This window comes from Heterocephalus glaber, unplaced genomic scaffold (assembly GCF_053883595.1).
Source record: "Heterocephalus glaber isolate CG9 unplaced genomic scaffold, H.glaber_assembly_v1.0 deba00000546, whole genome shotgun sequence".
NCBI lineage: Eukaryota > Metazoa > Chordata > Mammalia > Rodentia > Bathyergidae > Heterocephalus > Heterocephalus glaber.
The window spans coordinates 30,198,795-30,211,408 of NW_028258147.1; the positions used below are offsets into that span (position 1 = coordinate 30,198,795).

The 12,614-nt window shown below is 37.4% G+C and overlaps 1 protein-coding gene across 7 annotated transcripts in view; it reads right to left on the bottom strand.

Moving 5' to 3' along the window:
• Nucleotides 1-12,614, bottom strand: part of Dync1i1 (dynein cytoplasmic 1 intermediate chain 1) — a 339,717-nt gene that overhangs the window by 81,216 nt on the left and 245,887 nt on the right. The window lies entirely within an intron of this gene.

Here is a 12,614-nt window from a genome sequence, read left to right on the forward strand (position 1 = left end):
GTACAGCCCCTTTTGAAGATGGTCTGTCAGTTCCTCAAAATATTAAATATAGGGGGTGAACGGAGCGCCGTGCTGAGGGCCCTCAGCGAAAAAAATGTCCACCTGAGGAGACCCACCATTTCTGTGGGGGGACCGCAGCCCGCCCGGAGGAAGGCGGCCCGAGCCAGCCCGCGAGGCCAGAGGGAACTTTCGCCGGAGGATGGACATGGGAGCAGTGGCCGCAGATGAACCCTCAACAAGAGCGCAAGGCCACGATAGGGACCTACCAGGAGCTGAGCGACCTGCTGGACTTCAGTGCGATGTTCCCCCCACCTGTTAATAGTGGGAAAACCAGGCAACGACCCCGGGAAGCAGTCAGTTCAGTGGATCAGGCAATGCTATGCTCCTGTTTCTTTAGCAAAAAGAATTTCCAAAGGATAACAACAACAACAACAACAACAACAACAACAACAACGAAGACAAAGCAAACTACACTTCAAGAACAATTAGCTATAGTCAGGGCTATTGTAGTGGGGAAAAAAACCCTGCTCAGGAATCTAAAAGCTTGACTATTATTATTATTTTGGTAGGATTTGGGCTGGAGCCTATCAGTTATGTGAAGGGATTAGAGTTAAATTCTCAGCTTGGTGTGCTGGTGCATGCCTGTAATCCCAGCACTTCGGGAGACCGAATCAGGAGGATCACAAGTACCTGGGCAACTTAACAAGACACTGTCTTAAAAGAAAATAGGATGGGCTGGCCCATAGCTCCGTGGCAGAGTACCAACATTTCCACCAAAAAATTCTCAATACACATCAAGATGAAAGATCTAAATAAATAATCAACAGAAGACTGAACCCGGAGGCCATTAAGCTAAATGAAACACATCAAGTACAAAAAGATAAATACCATGCAATCTCACATATATATGGAATCTAAAGAAGTTCAACCCAAAGAAGCTGAATAGAACAGTAGGTTACCAGGGACTGGGATGGAGAAGGAATAGAGATCAGTAAAATGTTGGTCAAAGGATACAAATTTCCTTTGTTGTACAACATAGTAACTATATGTTAATATCAACATGTGTTGCATATTTGAAAATTGCCAAGAAAGTAGAAACTACTCTTGCCACAAAGAATGTTAACGATGTAAGGTTATGCATATGTTAATTAGCTTGACTAGCCATACCATAGTGTGGATATATTTGAAAACATCAAGTTGTTTACGGTAAATATATACAATTTTTATATCAGTTTTTAAAAATAAAACTTATTTCCCCAAGAAAAAATTATTAAATATAGTTATCATACAATCCAGCAATTCCACTCTCAGATATATACCTAGGATAACCAAACAGATAGGTGCACAAAATATTGTACATTAATGTCCTTAATGATATTATTCATAATAGTCAAAAAGTAGAAACAACTCAAATGTCCATCGAGTGAAGAATGGATGAATGTTGTTCAGCAAAAAACAGGAATGAAGTACTGATGCAGGATATAACATGGGTGAGGCTCAAAAGCATTGTCTAAGTGAAATGAGTCATCAAAGGATAAGTCCTAATTGCACAGCTTTGTGAATACTCAACAAAAAAAAATCACAGGGTGGTAGATTTTAAAGGGTGAATTAATGGTATGTAAATATATATCAAGTTTTGTAAAAAAACAGTGTGCAGACATGTTTCTGAGCTCATGGAGCATACTGAACAAATGTCTTGACTACTTTGATCACTGTTTCCTCGACAACTATTCATTTCCCTTGACTTCTTTCTCAGTATTACCTTCAATTTCTACCCTTGCAAGGTGATGAGGTAGGAAGGGAAGATTAGTAAACTTGGAGTGCCAAGAATTTACTTTCTACTCTAATATCTACTGGCTGTGTGAATCCTCTAAGCCTCATGCTGTTTTTATTTATTGGCTTGTTTTTTTGTTTTGTTTTGTTTTTGGGTACCGGGGATCGAACTTGGGTCCTTGCCCTTGCGCAGCAGGTAGCGAAACCACTGAGCTAAATCCCTGGCCCTATTGGCTTGTTTTGGGCACATTTTGGAATGATTTATTTATTTAAAATATTTGGGTGAAATATTCATAAAATTTACCTTCTGAGGATGGTGTTGCATGCCCATAGTCCTAGTACTCAGGAGGCTGAGGCAAGAGAATTGCCATAAGTTTGAGACCAGCCTGGGCTACATACTCAGTTCAAGGGCAGCCTGAATACTTAGCAAGATCCTGTCTCAAAAACCAAAACCCAAACCAAAATAAAACCATCATAACCATTTCTAAGTATACAATGAGTGGCATTAAGTATACTCACATTGTTGTGCAAACATCACCACTATTGCAAGAAAATTTTTATCTTCCCCAGCTGAAACTCTGTTCCCATCAAACACTAACTCCTAGTTTCTTCCACATCCCTTCATTTTGATAACCACCATTCTATTTTCTGTCTGAATTTGACAACTCTAGGTACCACATATAAGTGAAATCAATCATACTGCATTTATCTTTTTGTGACTGGCTTGTTTCATTTAGCTTATTGTCCTCATAGTTTATCTATATTTAAGTATGTGTAAAATTTCTTTTTTGTTAAGGCTGAATAACTTCATTCATGTTTATTGATCCCTGATCTGTCAAGATACATTTGGGTTGGTTTCTCTGCTTGGCTATTGTAAATAATGCTTCTGAGAACATGGATGCACAAATACCTCTTTGATATTCTGCTTTTCATTGTTTTGGGTATATATCCATAAGTGGTATCCCTGGGCCATATTGATAGTTCTATTTTAATTTTTTGAAGGATCAGTTTTTATAGTGCCTATACCATTTTATACTCAGCTAACAGTGCAAGCATTACAGTTTCACTGTATCTTTGCCAATACTTATTTCTTGGGTTTTTTTCTTGTTTTATAAATAGTAGTTATCCTGATGTGTGTGAAGTCTTCTTGTCTCATCTACAGAATATTTTCATTGCCTCTTGTCCCTGGGGATTTTTGAAGAGTCAAATTAGGTAGTGCAGTTTAAAGACTTTGATGAGCAACATGCCCCTATATAAAGTTAGGAATGATTTTATTCCTAATTTGAAGAAACACCTCCAGAGACAATGAATATCCAGAGAACTCCTAATTTTGCAATAAATCTTTCTTACAGAAGCCGGACACAAATTCTGGTCTTATCTTGATGATCTAGATTGGAAAGTTGTCTTACTAAATTGTTGTGTGGTATAACTCTTTTGAGTTCTTATTCTTGAACAACCCCTCAAATCTTTTTTTAAATTTAATTTTATCGGTACATTTTAGGTGTACAATATAATGACATTCATCATTGGGAATTTACACCTTTACATAATCTCTCTTGGTTCTTATTTTTCCCCCTTCCCCTGCCCTCCGTTCAACCCCTCCATCCCTCCCTATTTGCAAAGACTTTGTTTCCATTTTTTCATTTTCTCATATTAATTCCATTCCCTTCTTTCCTTTCCCCTACCCCTACCTTCCCACTTTCCCTTCTTCTTTGCCCCTTTTCTTCCTATTTCACATTATCTATTATACATTTTAGTCTTTACTTACATTTTTAGTTTCTCACACTAGAGACACTGTTTGGCATTTACACGTGTGTCCTATTTATTTCACTTAAGAGTATCCCCTCAATGTGCATCCATTTAGCTATAAATGTCTCCAATTTCTCATTTATATGGCTGAGTAGTACTCCATTTTATATATTTTTAAAAACCCACATTTTCTTTATCCAGTCTCCAGTTTATGGGCATTTGGGCTGTTTCCAAGTTTTAGCTATCACAAACTGTGCTGCTATGAACATGGGTGCACATAGATTACTGTGGTATGATTCTTTAAATTCTTTGGGGAAGATACCCAGCAGGGGAATAGCTGGGTAAAACGGGACTTCCAGTTCTAGTTCCTTGGGGTACCTTCATACTGATTTCCACAGTGGTTGCACCAGTCTACACTCCCACCAGCAGTGGAGCAGTGTTCCTCCTTCCCCACAGCCCTGCCAGCAATTGTTATTGCTTGATTTCATGATAACAGCCATTCCTTCTGTGGCATGGTGGAATCTCAGTGTTGTTTTCATTTGTATCTCTGGAATGACCAGTGATGTTGAACATTTTTTCATATGTTTATTCACTATTTCTACTTCTTTGTCTGAGAAATGTCTGTTCATTTCAGATGCCCATTTTTGGATTGGGTCTTTAAATGTGGGAGGTCTGATTTTTTTTAAGTTCTTTATAGATGCTAGATAGTAGACCTCTGTCTGAGGAACAGCAGGTGCAGATTTTTTTCCACTTTGTGGGTTGTCTCTTCACTCTGTTGGTGGTTTCTCTTGCTGTGCAGAAGCTTTTTAGTAAGAAGAGATCCCACTTGTTGATTGTGGTAGTTCACAGGCAACTGAGGTTTTGTTCATAAAATCTTTTCCTACACCAATGTCTTTAAAAGTTCTACCTAACCTCTGTACCAGCTGGTTCACCATTTCTGTTTTAATATTTAGATCTTTAATCCATTTTGATTTTAGTTTAGTGCATGGTGAGAGATACAGGTCTAGTTTTAATCTTTGGCAAGTTGAAACCCAATTTTTCCAGGTTCATTTATTAGAGAAGCTATCTTTCCTCCAGTGAGGGTGTTTGGATCCTTTGTCGAAGATAAGATAGCTGAGAGTGTCTGGCGTTGTTTCCTGCATCTTCTAATCTGTTCCACTGGTCCTCAGGTCTGTTTCTTTGCCAGTACCATGTTGTTTTTATCACAGTAGCTTTGTAGTAGAGTTTCAAATTGGGGATTGTGATACCCCCTGCCATGTCTGTTACCTAGAATTGCTTTTGCTATTCTGGGTCTCTTCTTGTTCCAAATGAATTTTTGGATTGTTTTCTCAAGGTCCATGAAGTATGCTGCTGGGATTTCAATTGGGATTGCATTGAATCTACATAGCAGTTTTGGAAGGATGGTAATTTTCACTATGTTGATTCTTCCTACCCAGGAGTAAGGGATGTCTTTCCATTTTCTGATATCATCTTCAATCTCTCTTTTCAGAGTGCTACAGTTTTCAGAGAAGAGGTCTTTGATTTCATTCGTTAGGTTGATTCCTAGGTAGTTCAGATTTTTGGATGCTATTGTGAAAGGAATTATTTGCCCTATTTCTCTCTCAGTGAGTCTGTCATTGGTGTAGAGGAAAGCTATTGATTTTTGTGTGTGGACCTTGTAACCAGCTACTTGACTGAATTTGGTTATTAAGTCTAGAAGACTTTTGGTGTAGTTCTTGGGGTCTTCTATATAGAGTATCAAGTCATCTGCAAATAATGACAATTCGACTTCTTCATTTCCTATCTTTATTCCTTTTATCTCTTTCTCTTGTCTAACTGTCATGGCTAATGTTTCCAAAAGTATACTGAACAGGAGTGCTGATAGTGGACATCCTTGTCTTGTTCCTGATTTTAGTGTGAAGAATTTCAATTTTTGAACATTTAGTATGACATTGGCTGTTGGTTTTCCATAGGTGGCTTTTATCATATTGAGGTAGAGACTGTGTACTCCAATTTTTTAAGGGTTTTTATCATAAATTCATGTTGAATTATGTCAAATGCTTTATCTGCATCTATTGAGATGATCATATGGTTTTTGTCCTTGACTCTATTGATATAGTGTATGATATTGATTGATTTGCATATGTTGAAACTTCCCTCCATCTCTGGTATAAATCCCACTTGGTCAGGGTGTATGATCTTCTTGATGATATTCTGCATTCTATTTGCCAGTATCTTATTAAGGATATTTGCATCTATGTTCATTAGTCAGATTGGCCTATAGTCCTCTTTTTCAGTTGGGTCTTTCTCTGCTTTGGGGATCAAGGTGATGCTTGCTTCCAGGAATGCATTTGGGAGTATTGCTTCCTTTCAATTTCATTGAAGAGTTTAAACAGTAGTGGCAGTAGTTCCTCTCTAAATGTCTTGTAGAATTCAGCAGTGAAGCCATCAGGGCCCAGGCTTTTCTTAGTTGGTAAGTTATTAATTATGTTTTCAATTTCATTGATTGATATTGGGTTGTTTAGCATTTTTAGGTCTTCTTCATTCAATGTTGGTAATTCATAAATATCTAGGAATCTGTCCATTTCTTCTGTGTTTTCCATCTTTTTGGTGTATAGGTTCTCAAAGTAGGTATTAATGATCCTCTGAATTTCTGCTGGGTCTATTGTAATTTCATCCTTTTCCTTCCTAATTGCATGGATTTCGACCTTTTCTTTCCCTTTCCCGATAAGATTGGGTAAGGGTTTGTCAATTTTGTTTATTCTTTCAAAGAACCAACTTTTGGCTTCATTGATTTTTTTGTATTGTTCTCTTAGTCTCCATTGAATTGATTTCTGCTCTGATCTTTATAATTTCCTCCCTTGTGTGAGCTTTGGGGTTGTCCTCCTCCACTTTTTCTAGAAGCTTGAGGTTCAGAATCAGGTTGTTTAATTGCACTCATTCTGTTTTCCTAATATGAGCATTCAGTGCTATGAATTTCCCTGATAACATTGCTTTCATTGTGTCACATAGATTCCGATATGTTGTATTGTCATTATCATTTAGTTGTAGGAACTGACTAATTTCTTCTTTAATTTCCTCTGTGACCCATTGGTTATTCAGAAGTGTCTTGTTCAATTTCCATGTGTTTATGAAATTCTTGTGGTTTCTTTTACTATTGATCTCCAATTTCATCACACTATGGTCTGATAATATACAGGGGATAAGTTCAGTCCCTTTGCACTTACTTAAACATGTTCTATGTGTGAGCATGTGGTGTATTTTGGAGAACAACCCGTGTACAGCTGAGAAGAATGTGCATTCTGATTTTGTGGGGTGGAACAGTCTGTAAACATCTGTTAAGTTCATTTATTGAAGAGTTTGATTGTGTTCTAGTATTTTGTTGCTTGTTTTTTGTCTAGTTGATCTATCTATTTGTGAGAGTGGGAAATTGAGGTGCCCCACTACTATTGTATTAATGCTTTTTTTGATTTTTCATGTCCATTAGTATTTGCTATATAGTTGGGCACACTAGTGTTTAGTGCATATGTATTTATGATTGTTATCTCTTCCTCTTAGATAATTCCCTTTATAAGGATGTAGTGTTCTTCTTTGTCTCTCTTAATCAGTGTTGGTTAGAAATCCATTTGATCTACAAAGAGTATAGCTACTCCTGCTTTTTTTCAGTTCCTATTTCATGGAGTATTGTTTTCCACTCTTTAACTTTCAGCCTATGAGTTTCTTTATGAATTATGTGTGTTTCTTGTATGCAGCATATTGTCGGATCTTGCTTCTTCAGCCATTCTGCCAGTTTGTTTCTTTTGATTGGTGAATTGAGACCATTAACATTGATGGTTGGAACTGACACATATTGACTTATCATTGTCATGAGTTTTTCTCTTTTTCTTTTTGTTGGATTTTCCCCCTTTGCATCTAATTTCTTGTTGTTCCCAATGGATTCATTCTGCTGGGCTTCCTGGGGTTGTGATCCTCATTGTCTTTTCGTACGATATTGTCTAAAATTTTTTGGAGTCCTAGTTTGGTATTCATGAAGTTCCTAAGGTGCTCTTTGTCATGAAAATATCTTATTTCTCTATCAATTTTTAAAGATAGTTTTGCAGAGTATATCAATCTGGGTTGGAGGCTGTTTTCCTTTAGTGCTTGGAATTCTTCATTGGATGCTCTTCTTGCCTTGAGGGTTTTCATTGAGAAGACTGCTGTGATTCTGACAGAGTTTCCTTTGTATGTGATTTGTTTCTTTTCTCTAACTGTTTGTATAATTTTGTTCTTCTGTTGGGTTTCTGGAATCTTAACAATTATATGCCTATTTTTAGATTTTTTTTTTGATCAAGGCTAGTTGGAGTCCTATATGCCTCACTTATCTGTATATCAAGTTCTTTTCCCCTGCTTGGGAAGTTTTCTGCCATCACTTCTGTGAACAGGTTTTTATGTCATCTCCACACTCTCTTGTTTCTTCCTTGACTCCGATTAGTCTTATGTTATTCTTCTTTGCATCGTCTGGCAGCTACTGGATTGATTTCTCATGGTCCCTTACAATTTTAAAGAATTTTTTCTTTTCCTGGTCACTAATTGCAATCTTATCTTGTATATCTAAAATTCTGTCCTCACATTGGCTCATTTTGTTGTGTAAACTTTCAACGAAGTTTTTAATCTCCTGGGAATCTATTTGCAGCTGTTTTATGGATTCCATTTGTTTCCTATGTTGGGATTCCATCGTGTTCCTCCTCTCCTCTATTTTTTTTATCTGTGTCCTCTCTAGATTTATTAATCATATCTTGCATTATGGGCACAATCTCTGCTGTTATATGAGATATTATTTCTGATTTCATTTTTTCTAGGTCCTTTTTTATTGCCAGTTCACGGGGTCCAGGTGGTTCAATATCAGAGTGTTCCATGTCGTTTCCCTTTGGAGTTGCTGTAGGTGATCTGGAAGTGTAGTTTTGAGGCTTGTTTATGTATCTTCTCATTTTGATGGGTGGGGGTGCTTTTGACGCCTGTGCTATTTATCTCAGCTCTGGGGGCAGTGGTACAGCAGCCTGGAAGCCGCCTCCTCTGAGCTGGGAGCAGTGTTGTGGTGGCCTGGAAGCCTCCTTCTCTGTGCTGGGAGTGGAGCTTCAGCCCAACCCTTCAAATCTTGAATTAAAGTTGGAATCTACTGATCTGTGAAATGACTTTCCATCAGATTATTACTTATTTATAATTTATAGGTACCATTTAGGCTATTTTCTAAATTAGTATCACTTTAAATTTGCTTGTGGTTTAACATCAACCAGAAAGCTTTAAAATATATCCCCGATGCTCAGGCCACATTCCATAACAATTAAATCAGAATTTCTGAGGATAGAAATCAGGCATCAATATTTTCTAAGGCCCCCTTGTAGTCAAGTGTGAAGAACACTATTTTAAATTAATGTTTCTCAAACTTATCTGAATATAAACATTTGGAAAATTCCTTAAAAATACAACTACTTTTTTTTTTTTTTTTTAGTACCAGGGATCAAACTCAGGACCTTGCACTTGTGAGGCAGGCATAGTGCCCCTGAGCTAAATCCCCAACCCTTACAGACCACTTTTTAGAGGGTGGGGAAATTCAGGAGCTAGTAGGCAAAGTTTCAAAGGCCAGAAAATTTCAGTTAGATTGGAGGAAGAAATTTAAGTGACCTATTCAATGTAACAGTGACTACAACTGACAATACAGTGTGTATTTGAAAATTGCTAGAAAAATATATTTTAAATGTTCTTACTATACATACAAAAAGTATGTGAGGTAATGCATATGTTGTCTTTGTTATAGCAAAATGTCATGTTTTATACCACAAATACATAAAATTTTAACTTGTTAGTTACAAAAAACAGACATGGATTCCTGGGTCCCAGTTTGAATCTACTGAATAAGAATTTTCAGGGAAGAGGAATGGTGAGCTCTGGATTTTACAATAACCCAGGTGATTCCCACCATGGAGAAATTTGGAAAAACTAATAGTAAAACAATGACCTCATAGAATATTGCCCAGTATCATTGTAAGTGAGTTTGCTTATGCACAGTCTAGGCCCATGCCTGAGATATTCCCTTTGTGGACTCATGTTCCATTTTCACAATGGGCCCAACTGTGAAATCTACAGTTCTTTGCTAGAATGCATTATTTACTTTCTTTCAATAGCTATTTGCTGTGTGTGTGTGTGTATTGCCTTGCTTGCCCTCTTTACTGAAATGATTAGACTCTTAGGAAAGGCTTAGGCCCCAACTTCCCTTCAGCATCACTATCCATGGGACACTGGATATTTTGGAGTTTTCTTGTTTATTGTTAGGATGGCTAATGACATTATCCTATCACTCCAGGTTATAGGACTATGTGGTTGTGGGAGTTAAGTCAATGTTTTTGAGTACCTACTAAGTTTCAAGCATGTGATAACATATGGGTACAGTAAACCCTCAAGTTACGACCAGCCTGACATACCAACAACTTGGGTTAATTAGGTTAATGGAAGATTCATCTGTCTCTTGTTATCTATAGCGGGTACCCAGGTAAACATCCAGATGTCAGCTCTACTGACTTAGTTACAACCAGCCCTGTGGAACCAATTGAGATAGTAAGTCAAGAATCCACTGTATATCAGTCCAATTAGGTGGGTAATTTTGCCTCCATTTTTTTTCAGATTAGGAAACCCAAGGTCAGAGTGGTTAAAGCTACTGGCTTAAAATCAAATGAATAGAAAATGGCAAAGCCCAGATTTGAAGTACAGCCTGGCTGACTTCACAGCCAATCTACCGTGAATACCTGCATTAACTGAATGCAGATGCATTTTCTCTTTGGGATTCACAATGCCCTCTCTGATTACCTCATCTCTGGCATCCCCACATGGCAGACAGCACTGTGGGCTTCCTGTTTGCTGCAGTGGCCTTGCCAGTGCATCTCTGACCCGTCTCCAGTTGGGTTTTTGCTGCTGGTATAGAGATCCTGCCCCTCACTCAGCTCCCAGCCTATCAGTTGTGACAGGTGACAACAGAGCTAATTAGTACCAATAGTGGAGATATTTACCATGAGGTGGGTCTTCCTGCTGAGAACTGATTGAGACCAACTAATCATTTCATGAGTCTACTGAACAGCTAGCATCTGGGACACCAAGTGGGTCACTCCTGACAAGTTCTGAGTTTATTAGCACTGTTTTGGGAGAAAATTGCTTTGTTTTTGTCTTGTCACTATGCAACTAGACCAGAAATGCTACTATAGTCCAACAAATTCTTCTAAATGAGTGTCACCCCAAATAATTATGTGAATTGTTACTGATTGTTGTGAAAAAGGAATAGTGTCCCTGTGTACTTTACTGAACAGGACATTTCCTGTTTACAGATATAGATACAGAGCTTGGGGAACATTCTTCTGAGCTCAAGAAATATAAAATAATATGTATATCTGCATTTTCTAACAATATGCTTTTTGGGAAAAACATAGGAAATTTGTTGCATTTTGCAAATTAAGAAAATGATGGCCTGTGTTTTTTAAAAAAAAATTCAAAAGCGAACATACATGAAAAATTTGAGGTGAATTTTGCCCTTACCTGTTCTTGGAAAGCAGTCTTACAGAGTTTTAAAATGCAAGTCTTAAAATGTAAAGCACATACCTTACAGAGTCTTAAAATGCAAGACATATACCCAAAATTCATGTAGAATGAGTTTACACACACACACACACATACACACACACACACACAATTGTTTTTTAACATTCTCACTAAAAACTACCCAGCGGCAAGGTGGACAATCTTGGTTAGCAAGTTCTTCACAATGTGAAGCCATTCTTAGAAAGTAACTGCCTCAGCCCATCAAATACACAGTGCACTAAAACCTAGCTTCTGCTCAGTATCCAGCTAGTTGTGACTCACCCGGTGCTACTCAGCAGGGCAGGTTGGGAATTTCTATTTCTTAGTTTGTAAAAGAAAAGTTTGTTAGATATATAAGTCATATATACTTCACACTATGTTTTCACTATTGTTAATGTCATTTCTATTGTTAGTATAGTAACAGTATAGTTAGTATAGTACAGTTAGTATTCCAGTATAGTATAGTTAGTATAGTAAATTTGTTACAACTAAAGAAGCAATGGTGATACATTATTACTAACTAAAGCTCGTATTTTATTCAGATGTCCTTCATTTGTACCTAATGTCTTTTTCCTGTTCTAGGATCCCATCTACAAGACCACATTACACATGGTCATCCTGTCTCCTTAGGTCTCCAGGCTGTGACAGTTTTTTCTCCTTTGTTCTGATGTTCTTGGATGTTTGAGGAGTACTTTGTAGAATGTCCTTTGATTTGGGTTTCCTTTTTCCCCTACATCTTAGGATCAGGATGGGCAAACAGATTTTTTTAGGTCTTACAAAATTTTCTGAGCTGAAACAAAACAAGAAAACGATCCAAGAGTTTGAAGTATTGAGCTCAGTTGGTGAAAGATTGTAACACAGTAATGTTTGGATGTTTGTCTATCCATATCCACATGACTGTCCAATTTTTATGAGTTTGTTACTAAAAAATTTACAATAGATATAACCAGGTGGGAACATGCTGCCATATCTGATCAAAATGCTCACTGAAACACTCTTGGATCAAAAATCTACTTTGGGTATGGACTCCCGACCATTTCCTAAGCTTTATTTTGTCTTTCCTGTTGGAAATATGAAATCCAAGTTGCTATGCCTAGGCTGGAATAGACATGTGGTGCAACTTGAAAGCTAACTTTTGCTTTCCAGGGACAAAAAAAGAGGAAGAGATGAATTTATGAATTGTTTTTGTATGTTAAAAAGCATCAGCTTCCTTCAAACCAAATGGCTAACTCCCGCTTAATTAAAAAAAAGGAAGTTGATATTGATATTTAGATATGGCATGTATTGACATCTGCCCCCTTTGATTTATGTGAGTATGAACTAGAGAGAACAGATTACTTCATTTGCCAAAGAAAAGAGTTCTAATTGACAGGAAAGGATGTAGGGAGCATTAACTTCAGCGCTTGTTAAAACATGAAAGATTAATAGCAGAAAGGGAGGGAAGAATTTTGAACGTCTCCAGTTTAGTATCTTCAAAAACACTTCGGGTTTTTGAGAATGGCTCACCCAGC